The 15400-nt window shown below is 39.6% G+C and overlaps 1 protein-coding gene across 12 annotated transcripts in view; it reads left to right on the top strand.

The window, feature by feature from the left end:
* Zbtb8a (zinc finger and BTB domain containing 8A) overlaps positions 1-15400 on the top strand; it is a 50186-nt gene that overhangs the window by 979 nt on the left and 33807 nt on the right. For 9 of the 12 annotated variants that reach the window (XR_779673.2, XR_779674.3, XR_002025256.2 and 6 more), the window contains 2 exons: positions 632-675; positions 10478-10581. The gene's annotated coding sequence lies outside the window, so the exon portion shown is untranslated. Of the gene's footprint in view, positions 1-6; positions 676-9100; positions 9392-10477; positions 10582-15400 lie in introns of those variants that run through there. The other 3 variants (XM_010621543.2, XM_010621544.2, XM_019207114.2) reach the window with 3 other exon arrangements.

The following is a 15400-nucleotide window of genomic DNA, read 5'->3' as shown; positions in this document are numbered from 1 at the left end:
CCGGTGGGGCGCGTGGGGCGGGGGTGCTTCCTGGCCAGGGGATCCCGGGGCGGCAGCGGGAGCGGAGCCGCTCAGCCCGATCCCTGGTTTTACCAGGACGCGACCCTTCTGAGCTCGGAACGGAAGGGAGAGACTGCACCCAACAAGCACCGAGCCCGACTGTTCTGACAGATCCGAACCATAGGTTCACGTCTCCTACCCAGAGAGCCTGCCTCTTTTGTAAATTAGCCAGCGGTTCGGCTTCCCAGTTCACTTACGCTTATGTATCCTTCATTGAACCAGTAGTCATATTCCGTCTCTCTCCACGACGTGTTTGGAATTAGATTCACACCTAGTGGAGTTCTTAAAAATCCTTTATATTTGCAGAACTTTATTAAGTAGACGGAATGTTTTCACCTGTATGGTGGAATCTTTCACCTAATTTCACATGAAGCTACCTAGCTAGTCTGGCTGTTGATCTCCTGTTGGCAGAGGAAACACAGGCTAAGCTCATTGTGGGAACTGAGTGGTCAGAACCTCCTGGTGAAGCTTTCACCGATCTTTTATCACTTAAATCATATATTTAGATAAAACAATTTAAGTGAAGTGACATGTTAATGTTTAATATATTTGATGTAATTTTTTTTTTCAGTACTGGGGATCGCAGCCATGGTCTTATAGTCTTATACATGCAAGGTGAGTTCTCTGCCACTGACCTTTATATTTTATTTTGAGGCAGGGTCTCACTAAGTTGGCCAGGCTGCTCTTTAACGTTCTTACTGCTTCATCATACCCTGTAGCTGGGATTACAGGTGTGCACCACCATGTCTGGCTCTGATGTGGTTTTTCATCCTGTCCCCCAAGGGTGTTTTTGTTACTTACCTGCTCTAAATTGAACAGTGAGTTCCCATCTTTAAGTGGCCTATTACCAGAGATGCCCAAGAAAGGCGCCGTAGTAGTCTTCCAAAGCCCTACAAGAACTCTTCCCACATGTTCTCTCACCTCACGATCTGCCCTCCCTCCATCTCCCATTGCTCTTCCTATCCTATTTTCTTTTCTTTTCTTTTCTTATACTGGGGAATCAAACTCAGGTCCTTGTGCTTGCTACGCAGGCAGCAGAACCACTGAGCCAGATCACCAGCCCCTCCTGTCCCTTTTTTTGTTTGTTTGTTTTGGTACCGGGGATCGAACTAGGGTCCTTGTGCTTGCAAGGCAGGCGGTGGAACCGCTGAGCTAAATCCATGGCCCATCCTACCCCTTTTTTATGTTCTTCCAACATCTACTTGCCTGATATACCTCAGGGCCTCAAGGGCCTTTGTGAGTGCTGTTCATTTGCCAGAAATTCTTTTCCCACAGACAGAACTCTCTTACTTCTTTTTGGCCTTTACTCAAATCCCATCTTTTTTGTTTTTGTGTTTTGAGACTGTGTCTCACACTATGTAATTCGGGCTGGCCTTGAGCTTATACCAATCTTCTTGCCTCAGCTTCCCAAGTGCTGAGATCACAGGTGTGTCATATCACACCTGGCTATAAATATAATCTCAATGAAACTTTCCCATCCGTGATTTTGATTCTATTTTGTTTGTTTGTTTTTTTGTTTTTTGAGCCAAGGTTTTGCTGTGTAGTCCAGGCCATCCTTGAACACACTATGGAGCCCAGACTAGCCTTGAACTCACAGTGATCCTCCTGCCTCAGCCTCCCCAGTGCTGGAATTACAGGATTGTACCACCATGCCCAGCTTTTTTTTTTTTTAAGACAGGAAAAAAAGCTGGCCTCCAGCTCATGTGCTTAAGCAGTTTTCCCCTCACACTCTCAGATAAGCTGTCTTACAGACGTGTCATGGTACCCAGCTCTTACAAATTTTTTTTTTGTACTTAATTCCAAATCTTTCCTGTCTTAATCTTTTTGTGCTGTTATAACAAAATACCTGAGAGTGGGTAATTTATAAAGAACAGAAATGAATATCCTGGGAAGTCCAAGATCAAGACACGAGCAGTGCTGGTGTCAGGTGAAAGCCTTTCTTTGCTCTCAAGATGGCACCTTGGTCTAAATTCTCCAAAGGGGATGAATACTTTGTCCTTACATAGCAGGAGGGATGGAAGGGACAAAAAAGACAACTCTCTCACGTCCTTTTGTAAGTTCTTGAGAGCCCATCCACAAGACCCTCATGGCTTACTAATAACCTAAATTTAGGCTCTGCCTCTTCGTACCGTTGCTCAGGGAATTAGGTTTCAACATGAATTTTTACCAACATTCAAACCGTAGCTTTTAAATGTCTTCGTACTTAATTATAAATCTCCCTAGAATTAAAAGATGTTTATCCACCAAAGGATACAGTTACCATTCCAGTTCTCTAGTTTATAATCCAGAGACTTTTGCTAAAGAAGCTAAGATTTCTTTTGGTGACCCTGGTGGGACACACTAAGTTCTAGATTAATATTAATGTTATGTATCTTTAAAGGGCTGGTCTTCCAGGGCACAACATTAAGTTATACTTTTTAGGGCTGGGGATTTAGCTCAATGGTTCCACCACCTGACTTGCAAGCACAAGGTCCTGAGTTCCATCCCCAGTTCCAAAAAAAAAAAAAGTTATACTTTTTAATCTAAATCTTCAGTCTAATCATAGAAATACATATGTTTTCCTCCTATTCCAAACCTTTAAACCTAATGGTTCCTAAAATGAGTAAATGTCTTTTTCAACCACCTTTTTAAAGATCATTGAGCTTAATGGGGATCTTTATATTCTTAGGACTATTATAGACATGTAACTCTTAAAGACATTTTAAATGTTTCCATTTGACACTTAATGTCTCATTTGAACTAGCTTAACTTGCTGTTTCAACTTACAAGCCCAGTCTATTGAAAGAAGAAAACCTAAAATGTGAGCGCCCGCCCCATACTGGGGATCAAACTCAGGACCTTGAGCTTGTGAGGCAGGGACCCTGCCACTGAGCTAAATCCCTGGCCACTAGAAAACCTACAATGTATTGGTTATTTCCATAACTTAATTACATACTCTGAAAATTAACTTTTTAAAAAATAAAATTTATTCCATTCCCCCAGCCCCCTCCCTTCCCTATGTATAAAAGCTTTGTTTCCATATTTTCCTTCTATTTTCACTTTTTTTCTTGCCCCTTCCTCCCTTTTTCCCTTTTTCCCTTGTTCCCCTTCCCATTTGAACACTTTCTTCCCAACATCCATTATACATTTCAGTCTTTACTTCCACTTTTGGTTTCTCACACCAGAGAAATAATGTGACATTTAAACATGTGTCTAATTTATTTCACTTAAGAGTATAGTCTCGAAGTCCATACATTAATCTAGAAATGTCTGAGTCCCATCCTTCTTTATGGCAGAGTAGTATTCCATTGTATAAAAATCCACATCTTTATTCACTCATTGAGAAAATTAACTTTCTTTTCTTTTTTCTTTTTCATTTGGTACTGGGATCTAACTCAGGTCATTGTATTTGCAAGGCAGGCACTGGAACCACTGAGCTAAATCCCCGGCCCGAAAATTAACTTTCTTTTCTTTTTTCTTTTTCATTTGGTACTGGGATCTAACTCAGGTCATTGTATTTTATTTGCAAGGCAGGCGCTGGAACCACTGAGCTAAATCCCCGGCCCGAAAATTAACTTTCTTGAGGCATTGAGTACATAGGTTATATTAAAATACTATAGATATAAATGTTATCAAGATGTAACTTACCCAGTGTATTGAATAATTCCTATTGAAAAAGTTCCTTTTTGCTCTTTCTGTCTTCACTGCCATTTTCTTAGTAAATTCTTCTCTATTTCTTTTTTCAACAGTTGCATTAGGCCATTAGTCTTCTGGTCATTGCTTCTGTTGTCTCGGGCTTCTTTTGGGTATGCAAGTTGGATCATGTATCAAGAATTCCTATATTTATTGAGCCTTAGCTGCATAACGTATTCATTGTACTAAACATTTTGCATATGTTATGGTGAGCAGAGGAGTTCAAGACATAGGCTTTGGGGTCATTCCGCCTGAATTCTATTCTCTGTTCACTTGCTCATGGTGGGTGATTTTTCTTTTAATTTCCCTGTGTCTCAGTTTCTTTACCTATTCAACAAAAAGCACAGCAGTATTAACTCTAAGGTTATGGTGAGGACTGGAGTAAAATAATAAGTGTAAAGTGCTTAGTACAGTGCCTAATTACCCAAATATTGGCCATTTGTTTTAATTGAGATATAACACATACCATAAGACTCACTTTTTTTTTTTTTTGGTACCGGGGATCAAACTCAGGACCTTGCACTTTTGGGGCAGGCATGGTGCCACTGAACTAAATCCCCAGCAAGATTCACTCTTAAGTGAACAGTTTAGAGTTTGTTGTATTCACAAAGTTGTGCAATCATCACCACTCTCTAATTCTAGAACATTTTCATCACTCTGTAAAGAAACCCCATGCCCAGTATCTGTCAGTCCCTAATCACATATCCTTAGTCCCTCATAACCATCAGTCTACTTTCTGTCTCTTTGGATGTGCCTCTTTTGGACATTTCATGGAAGTTAAATCAAATATATGGTCTTTTGTAACTATCTTCTTTCACTAGCATAAGTTGTTGTTTTGTTGTTGTTCTTTTTTTTTTTTTTGATGCCACAGATTAAACTCAGAACTTTGCAAGGCCGGCAGCAGCACCACTGAGCTATATCCATGGCTACCATAAGTTTTTTAAGGTTCATTCCTGTTACCTTTTTGTACCCCTCCATCCCCCCCTCCACCGCTGGGGAATAAAGCCAGGGCCTTCACACTGAGCTACATCTACATCCCTTTTTAAATTTTCATTTGGACACGGGGTCTCACTAAGTTGCCCAGACTGAGTCCTGCCTCAGCCTCCTAGGCTGAAATTACAGTTGTGTACCAGCACACCTCACTAGTACTTAATTCTCTTTATGGCTGAATAACATTGTTTTACAGATATATTACATTGTTATCTGTCCATTGTTTGTATCCTTTTACTATTAAAAATAATGTTACTATAATCATTCAGGTACAGTGTATGTGGACAAGTGTTTTCATTTCTCTTGAATATAGATCTAGCAGCGGGATTACAGGGCCATATGGTAACTCTATGTTTAATTATTTGAGGAACTGCCAGACTTCCACATCATTTTACATGTCCACTAGCAGTATATAAAAGTTCTGATTTCTCCATCTCCTGGCCAACATTTGTTATTTTCATGTTAAAAAAAAAAAAAGTATGGGCAACCCATTCAGGACCCCTCCTGTCTCTCAGGTGTTATGCCTCTTCCCCATTTCTATTCTCCAATAAATTTCCTCCTCTTAAAATTATTAGCCTGTAATCCCAGCACTCAGGAGGCTGAGGCAGGAGGATTGCTGCAAGTTCAAGGACAGCCTGCATTACAAAGCAAGGCCCTAGTGGGTATTGAGTGGTTATCTCTTAATTTTGATTTGTATTTCCCTAGTGACTGGTGAAGTTAAATCTCCTTTCTCTCTTGCTGCTTGACTTATTTAATCTAGGTATTACTGTATTCATCCTCTTAGATTTCCTTAGAGCCTCTTAACAGACAACATCCTCATTTTACAGATAGGAAACTGATACTTAAATAACTTGACTGTCATACAGCCAGTCATTGGTAGGCCTATAATCATGTCATCCCTAACATCCATAAAAAGTGCTCCCCCTGGAAAGAAAAAGTGGCCCCAGAACCTACAAAAGTGGAGGGGCTTCAAGATCTGGCTCCTGCATACCTTTTTGGTTTCATCTTCCACTATACTTCCATGTATCCTGTCAGTAACCAGAGCAAACTTTTTAAGCTTCCTGAAGAGGTCATGCTGTTTACTATGCTGTTTGTGTCTGCATGAGTTATTCTCTGTCTAGAACGCTCTTTGCCCTCTTTTTGAAGTATGAACTTCCATTCGTCCTTCCAGACCCAGGCTAAATGTGCCTGTTGGAAACCTTTCTGGATACTTCCAGACACAGCCATTTGCTTCCTTGTGCTTGCAGTTCCCTCCCATCGTGAATATATTCTTTATTGCATTATAACTGTTTAAAAGAACTTATCTTCCTGTCTCTCTTGATAGACCCTGAGCGGCTAGAGAGCACTGACTTTCTTTGTGCTGGGGACTGAGCTTCACTCATGCTGGGCAAAGCATTTTACTCCTGAGCTGTACACCCAGCCTGAGAGCACTGACCTTTGACGAGTCCATCATTGTATTCCCAGGGCCAGGAATACCCTGGCACAGAGTAGGTGTTCAGTAACTACCTCTCAAATAAATGCATCTCACCTTTCAGTTTGAATAGCTAACCCTTTCATAAAAATAAAATAAAGAACTTCATAAAAATAGGAGAACAAATTGTGCATAGCTGTATGAAATTCATAACAGCATAAAATCATTAAAAGATGAAATTATAGCTAAGTGTGGTTGGTGTATACCTGTAATCCCAGCACTCAGGAGACTGAGGCAAAAGGATCGTGAGTTCGTCCATACAGTTTATGTTTCATAGTGAGACCCTGACTCAAAAAAAAAAAGCAGGCAAAAGATGAAATTCCGTTTTTTTTTTTGTTTAGTACCAGGGATCAAACTCAGGCCCTTGTACTTGCGAGGTAGTCGGTGGAACCACTGAGCCAAATCCCCAGCGAATTTTTTTTTTTTTTTTTTTTTTTTTTTTTTTTTTTTTTTTTTTTTTTTTTGGAGACACGGTCTCACGATGTAGTTTAGGCTGGCCTTGAATTCACTGTGTAGCCCAAACTGCCCTTGAACTTCTGGCAGTTCTGCCTCAGCCTCCCAAATGCTGGGATTATAGACATGCGCCACTACACCCAGCTCTGAAACTGCTTTCTTGGAATTCTTTTTCCAACTCTCCAGAGAATCTCCACGTCTTTGAGTCAGTCCTGTGGCTTTGGAGGGTATGACAGACACTTTGTGTAAAAAACTTCAGTTCCCCCTTTCTCACTGGCACTGTTGTTGGACAAGGTACAACATGAAATCTGTGCACTTTCAGAAAATTTGGTGGAAGTTTTGTTTTTTAGTTTTTTTTTTTTCCCTTTGGTACCTGGAATCGAACTCAGAACCTCACGCTTGCCAGGCAGGCACTGTGGCACTGTGCCACTGAGCTAAATCCCTGGCCCTAGTGGAAGTTTCATTCCAAAGTCTGCAATTTATGATTCACCATCAGAATACACTTCGGCAAGCCAATCCAGGCAATAATTTTATCTAAGGCCTTCTTAATATATATTTTATATATATATTTTTTGGTGGTGGTACTGGGAATCAAACTCAGGACCTTGTGCTTTCAAGACAGGCACAGTGTCCCCGAGCTAAATCCCCAGCCCATATGTTATACTCTTAAGTGAAATAAATCAGACACACATGTTTAAATACCACATTGTTTCTCTGGTGTGAGAAACTGAAATTGGAAATAAGGACAAATGTATAATGGATGTTGAAAAATGGGAAGAAAGTGTTTAAATGGGAAGGGGAACAAGGGAGGAGGGAGGGTGAGAGGAAGGAAGGGAAAGAAAAGTGAAAATAGAAGGAAAAAATGGAAATAAAGCTTTTGTACTAGGAAAAGGGGGGGCAGAAAGGGGAATAGGAGTGTGTGTGTGTGTGTGTGTGTGTGTGTTAGAAAGGTACTCTGATTCCACATACTAAAACTTTAGAATTTTAGGTTGTAAATCTTATACAGATCTCATTTCCATGAACTCTCCTCTGTGTAAAATGTTCCTCATTTGAATAACAGCCACCCTAGTTCCCAGAGCATAATAAATGAGATAACATTTGAGATTGAAAAATGGCAACCATTGTGTCTAAAGAAAGCTTTTTGTGTTTATGTTTGTATAAGTTAGCATTCTGTTAAAGCTTCTTTTTGGGTATTCTGGTGTCGAGAATCGAACTCAGGATCTTGCACTTGCCAGTCAGGCGTAGTGCCTCTGAGCTATATCCCTGGCCCTAAGTTAGCATTCTGAAGGTCACAAAAATGTGTGGTCATACAGTTCTACATTGCATTTTCTTTCTTTCTTTTTAAGTACTGGAGATGGAACCCAAGGCTTTTGCATAGAGCAACTCCTCAGTCCTTTTTTATTCATTTTGAGAAAGAATCTTGTTGAGTTGCTCAGACTGGGCTCAAACTTGACAGTCCTTCTGTCTCAGCCTTCCAGAGTGATGGGATTATAGGCAAAAGTCACTATGCCTGGTTGGTGGGAATTTTTAATTTAACTGGTTAGCTTAATAAATATCAAATTTGGTTACAGTGCCTGCACTCTAGTGTATGTCTTTTATTTTTGTATTTTCTTCCCTTTTACTTAGCTCAAACTCTGCTGAGCCCATTTTTTCCTTACTCTTCTATTTTTTCTTTCTTTTTTTTTTTTTGGTGTGTGGTACTATATGGATTGAACTCGGGACTGTGCATGCTTGTGAGGCAGGCGGCGGCACCACTGAGCTAAATTCCCGGCCCTCCTATTTTTAATAAATGTGAAATTTTGTGGGTATTTTAGCTCAGTGGCAGTGTGCCTGCCTCCCAAGTGCAAGGTCCTGAGTTCGACCCCTGATACCAAAAATAGATAGAGAAATGTAAAACTTTGCCACCATTTAAAAACAAATATCAAATTCATTTTTCGACTGCTTATGGAAATAAAGCCTTAACATTCTGTATATTAAAAAACACATGACAGTCAATGAAAAATCCTAGTTGAACAGATTTTTTTCTTTGTAATGGAAAGGTTGGAATACAATAGAAACTGAAATTACTTTTTACAGTGACAGTAGTTACAACTGCAGATGTAAATTGTACACTGGTACAATCTGCTAAACTGCAGAAAGATCTAGGTGACTATAATTGTCTTTCTGGATCATATTTAGTAGGATTTTTTTCCATTTCTCTCTTAACTGTAGAGCTCTTAAGACACGGAATTTTTCAAGTTGAATATTTAAGGCTATGCTGCATGATTGTTTTGCAAATCACATTGATGCCACTTGATGGAAAAGGACAGTGGGATCTTTGTTGCTGTTTAGGTATTGTCTGCAGGCCTGCCTTTAAACAGTTTGTTGTCTTAATAAGTTTATTGTGAAAGTTAAAAATGTATGTTCCTTTTATTTGCCATAATATATTTTAATACTGAAAATCTCTTCTTGTAGACTTTAAACACCTTTTCTTCCCCCGGAGCTAGAAATCAAACTTGGGGCTTCGAGAATGCAAGGAATGTCTTGCAGACTTTAATGTTGAGGTTAAGGTCAGCTGTGGTGGCACATACCTACAATCCCAGTACTCTGGGAGGCTGAAGCAGGAAGGTCACAAGTTCACACCCAGCCTGCACAACTTGGCAACTTACTGACATCCTGTCTCACAATAAAAAGGAAAAAAAAAAGGGCTGAGGACGTTGCCTGGTGTGAAGACCCTGGGTTCAGTATGGTACCCCCCAAATTGAGGTATGTGTATGTATGTATAGAGACACACACACACACACACACACACATAATAAAAAATATAGATAGATAGATATATATTTCTTTAAAAAGAATTGTAGAAGGACATAGCCAGGCATGGTGGCACATGCCTGTAATCCCAGCACTCGGGATACTGAGGTAGGAGGATCGCTGTGAGTTCGAGATCAGCCTGGGCTACACAGTGAGTTCCAGGTCAGTCTCAACTACATAGTGAGACCCTGTCTCAAAAAAAAAGAATTTGAAGCCAAATGTTTGTTTTGTTTTGCAGTGCTAATGATACAGTTGAATAGATCAGAAATAGTCCAGGTTCTTGTGTACAAGAAAAGAATTGCCAAGTGTGCACCCCATAGTATGTAGTAAATAACTACATTCATTAAAGAGCATGGGACAGTAGTAGTAGGAACAGGCATAGGGGGAAAGAAAAAGGGGCCCTTGGGCTGGGGTTTTAGCTCAGTGGTTCTGGTGCCTGCCTCACAAGCACAAGGGCCCGAGTTCAATTTCCGGTACAAAAGAGGGGGTGGTCCCTTGGTAACTCAGGCTTCCAGTATTGAAAAGATCAGACGCCTCTCACTCTGGTGACACCTGTTGCACCTCACTGGTGTCAGTGTTCTGCCAGCTTGGGCGTGGTGTTCTCCTAGGCTTTGGTTATTTTATTTTGTACCTCTTTAAGACAATGCAAGCACGGATAACCATGGTGTGGTGTTTACATTTGATGGAGGGAAGGTAGTGACTCACTCAGCTCTTTGTTTCTGACTTTACTTCTAGGATTGAGCCCAGGGCCTTCAAACTGACCTACGTCACCAGCTGCTAAATCACTAAGATCCCCAGGCTGGGTTCATACTTGGTTTTTACTGCCTCAGCCTCCAGTAGTGGTGGGATTACAGGCCTATGTTATCATCCTTGGCTCAGACTACCTATTTTTTCGTGCTGAAAAAAAGTACCTATAGTATCTATTCTATAGATATCATATGGAATACAGCCTTTCATGTAATTAATTTAAATAAATATTCTGGGTACCTTAGCAGGTTACAAAAGTGCATAATAAATAGCTGTTTTCTCTTTCCACAGGACAATCCTCAATACGTGAAATTTGTTTGTCTTGGAATCTTCCCTTTTTTATTTCATTCAACTGACTTAACAGGGTTTCAAGAGCAGCATTTATAAATTTCCAGGTATGAAAACAATTTTTTTTTTAATTGTGGGACTGAAACCAGGACCTTGAACATTCTAAACACTTGGTCTACCACTGAGCTATACCTCCAACCCAGGAGTGAAAAATTTTAATTCTTATTATTGTACCTCACTTAAATATATAAGAGTAGGATTTTGCAACTGTTGATTTTATTTGTCATAAAATAGATTTATTGCTTGAAAATTCACTGTATAAAGCATTTAGCATCTAACTGAGCATGGTGGTGCATGCCTGTAGTCTCAGCTACTTAAGAGGTTGAAGTAAGAGGACCACATGAGCCCACAAGTTCAAGACCAGAGTGGGCAACATAGCAAGATTCTGTCTCAGAAACAACCAAAACTTAGCTTTCTGTCCCATTCACATATTGGTTTTGGGGTTTTTTTTGTGTTTTTTGTGTTTTTTTTTTTTTTTTTTTTTGAGACAGTTTCACTAAGTTGCTGAGTTCTTCAAGCTGAGCTTAAATTTGGGAACTTCCTGCCCCTACCTCCTAGAGTTCTGGGATTACAGGCATGCACTCCCATGTCCACCTCATTCATTTTTGGGGGGTTTTTGGGGTTTTTTGTTGTTGTTTTTGTTTTTTGAGACAGGGTCTCACTACGTAGATGAGACTGACCTGGAACTCACTATGTAGCCCAGGCTGGTCTCGAACTCACAGTGATCCTCCTGCCTCAGCCTCCCCGAGTGCTGGGATTACAGGTGTGCGCCACCACACCCGGCTCATTAATTTGTTTTTAATGACATCTTTATTTTGACTAACCTCTTAAAGAAGTGTAGCTTATCCTTCTGAATATAGGCTAAATTTTTAATTCATTGCCTCTCATGTATATACTTCTTTCATTCTACCTTAACCAAACACTCATATTATTAAGAACTGAAGATGATCGATCTATAACAGTTCTTTAAATTTGCTGACAAGTGAGGTAAGCCTAGAAAGGCAGTTACTTGCTGTCATTCCCTGTGACACTGGCCTCTCTTCCCCGTCCTGCGCACAGTCAAGGGCAGTCCTCCAGGTTCGGTTCTCATCTTAGCCAGTGTTTCTACTGAGCCCCTTCATCCCTTCCATTACTCTAATCACTATTTGCAGGTGTCTTGTACACCTCTGTCTTCAAGTTTGACTTGCCTCTCTGATCAGCATTTTCAGCGGCCTTCTTACCGCCTTAACCTGATTTCCCACACACCTCAAATGCCCTTACATCCCAAGCTTTTGCTTTTCCTCTAAACCAGTTCTTCCTACAGATTTCCCAATTTCTGTTTGTGATACCACTGAGTACCTAGACTTTAAATCTTTCTCTTTCACTAGCCTCCCAAGGCCAATCAGCCATCAGAACCCATGGGTTTATTTTCCATTCATGTTATTTACATCAGTTCCTTTCCATTCTTGCCATGATCACTGCATTCAAACCATTAACCAGATAAACAATTTCAAGAGAAAATAGAAAAGCTATTCACTTGGAAGTAGCTTGGTTCTCTCCCCCAGCTCTCTCTTTCTCTCTTGATCTTGCTCTCCTAATAAAAACATCTTTACTTTTCACATCACAAAGCTAATTTCTGAATCTTGATCAAAGACACAGTGTTCATCACTCCAGGAACTCCTAGGATAGTATTTTAATCTTGAATTCTAGGCTATATATGGTTAAATGTGTGATTAATAGATAATAATTCACTGGCTTATTTGACAGACTTTAAAAAAGAGTTTATTTCTCGGTACGATTCACCCCCCCCAATTTTAATGAAGTATGCTGAATAAAGTCTCCCTCTTATCCTTGTCTCCTTGTTTCCCTGACCTCAATTGGAAACCACTGTTCAAGGTTTTTGTTTTGTTTTGTTTTTTCCATTAAGTTTATTGGTACATTTAAGGTTAACAATACAGTTCTATTCATCATTGGGATCTTGTACCTTTACGTGATGTATCTTGGTTCTTATTTTTTCCCCATTCCCCTGCCCTCCTTTCACCTGCGTTCAAGGTTGTGTTCTATTCATCATTGGGATCTTGTACCTTTACGTGATGTATCTTGGTTCTTATTTTTTCCCCATTCCCCTGCCCTCCTTTCACCTGCTTGTTCAAGGTTTTTTATTAATCCTTCAAGAGTATTTGATAATTTATATTTTTTGTATATGTCTGTTTAGATGCTTTTCTTTTTTAATACTGAGAATTGAATCCAGGACCTTCACATTTTTTTGTTCTCAGACAGTTTCACTAATCTTCCTGCCTCAATTTCCTAGATTGTTTTGAGACATTTTATCATTTTATATTCTGACTGACCAGCAATGACTAAATGCCAGTAATTGAAACAACAGTGATTAAGGGATTTAGCTCAGTGGTTCTGCCACCTGCCTCGCAAGTGCAAGGGCCCGAGTTCAATCCTTGGTACAAAAAAAAAAAAGTGTTTTCCCATAGCATTGTCAATATCAATCAAGTTTTGTTTCTTTGTTTTGTTTTGTTTTGTTTGTAGTATTGGGGATTGAACCCAGGGTCTCACATATGCTAGGTGAGCACTCATTGAACCCAAAATTTCACCCCAGAAGTGTAGTTTATTTTTATGAGTAAAACTGAGCGCTTTAAAATTTGGTTTAGAGGCTTTTTGTTTGTTTGTTTGTTTGTTCCAGGGATTGAACTCGGGACATTGCGCTTGCAAGGCAGGTGGTGGAACTACTGAGCTAAATCCCCACCTGGCATCTTTTTTTGTAAGCTGTTTTTGTCTGTTTTCTCTGTTATTCTTTTTCTTACAATTTCCTAAAGCTTGGAGTGTACCATAAAGATTACCTTCTCAGCAGGGCATAGTGCTCCACACCTATAATTCCAGCACTCTGTAAGACTGAGGCCGGAGGATCAAAGTTTAAACCCAACCTGGCCAATTTACCGATTTAACAAGGGTGTGAATAGGGCTTCCCACATACTGTCTCAAAATTTACACTTGATTTTAGCCAAAAGGCCAAGAAGTGATTTTTGTTTGTTTGTTGTTTTCGACCTTGTGCTTGTGAGGCAGGAGGTAAGCGCGGCACCACTGAGCTAAATTCCTGGCTGTCTCAAAATTTAAAAAGGGCTGGAAATGTGGCTCAGTGTCAAGGCCCTGGGTTCAATTCCTAGTACTGCAAAAAAAAAAAGAGAGAGAGATTACCTTCTTCTCTGATACATTTTTGCATTTTGTTATTTTTACATGTAATAGTCTCTTGTCCCATGAAGTTTCATCTTTCTGTAATCAAAAAGTATTTTCACCGGGGATTTAGCTCAATGGGTCCACTGCCAGCCTTGCAAGCACAAGGACACGAGTTCAATTCCTGGTACCAAAATAAAAAAGTATTTTCTTTTGTGCTTTTTGTAATTTGAGTGAAGGTTATGCTGGGTGTGGTGGTACATGCCTGTGATCTCAGCCCACAGGAGACTGAGGCAGGGGGATCACTACAAGTTTGAGGCCAGCCTGGACTACATAATGACACCCTATTCCTCACCCCACCTCCAAAAAAGATTATAAATTTCCTACTCTGAGTTTATAAAGTCTTCCGTATTTTCTTTTAGAACTTCATACTTAACTTTTTGAGCCACATGAAACTTTTCCTGGTGTGAGGTTGAATGTGTAAATCCTGCATAATTTTTCCCCCAGACAGCTAAAAATTGTTCCAATGTATAATATTTAAATTTTATGTTTTAAAATTTTTCTTTGGTGGGGGTACTGGGGATCGAATTCGGGACCTTATGCTTGCAAGGCAGGCAGGCAGCGGCACTACTAAGCTAAATCCCTGGCCCTCTTTTCTTTTTAAATAGGGTTTTGCTACGCTGCTCAGGCTGATTTCAAACTCTTAGGCTCTAGCAGTCCTCCTACCTTGTCCTCCTGAGTAGCTAGGGTTATAGATATATACCACTGTGCCGGGTTATACAATTATAATTATTAAGGAAGTAAAATATGTATAATTGAATATTTTTAGTGTTGATTTTTATTTATTTTTCACATTGTTTAACTGGCCATTTTTGTTTATTCTCCCATAAAACTTTAGGATCAACTTGTATTGATTTTAAAATAACATGCTAGTCCAGGTGCAATAGTCCACACTTGTAATCCCAGCTGCTCAGGAAGCTGAGGCAAGAGGATCTCAAATTTGAGGCCAGTCTAGGCCACCGAGCAAGACCCTGTATCAGAATAAAAAATAGATAAATATATTAAAAGAGTTGGGGATGTAGTTTAGTGGTAGAGTGCTTATCTAGCATATGTGAGCCCCTGGGTTCAATGCCTAATACTGGAAAAAAAAAATTCCTGCTGGTATTTTATTATGATGATGTCATATTAATAAATTAGGAATAATTGGCATCTTATAATGTCTTACGTTTTGTCCTCTTATTCTGAAAGCTACATCCTAAGAAGGGCCACTGAGCCCTTCTTAGTTTTTAAAGTAGTTAAGAGTGAGATTCTGAGTCAGACTGTCTGGGTTCAAATATTGGCTTCATTATCTATTGATTCCTTCAAACAAGTTTATTCAAGTTTATTCTCTGGATATTTGCTTCTTCATTTGTGAAATGAGTGCATTGATAGTATGCACTGTATAGACTCATGGGGGGAATTAAATTAATTATATCACGTGCTTAGACTGGTATTCCATAGTAGTGCTCAATAAATACTCAAAAATTTCCCAGCTTTTCAGATTATAAATAACAATGTAATGAGCATGCTGACTGCTTTTCTATTTTTTTATTTTTTTTATTTTTATTAGTGGCCCAGGGATTTAGCTTAGTGGTGCTGTGCCTGCCTAGTAAGTGCAAGGTCCTGAGTTCAATCCCCGGTACCAAAAAAAAAAAAAAAAAAAAA

This window comes from Fukomys damarensis, unplaced genomic scaffold, assembly GCF_012274545.1.
Source record: "Fukomys damarensis isolate Sample0158 unplaced genomic scaffold, DMR_v1.0_HiC HiC_scaffold_23, whole genome shotgun sequence".
In the NCBI taxonomy this organism is placed as follows: domain Eukaryota; kingdom Metazoa; phylum Chordata; class Mammalia; order Rodentia; family Bathyergidae; genus Fukomys; species Fukomys damarensis.
This window is presented reverse-complemented; position numbering and strand designations above follow the sequence as displayed.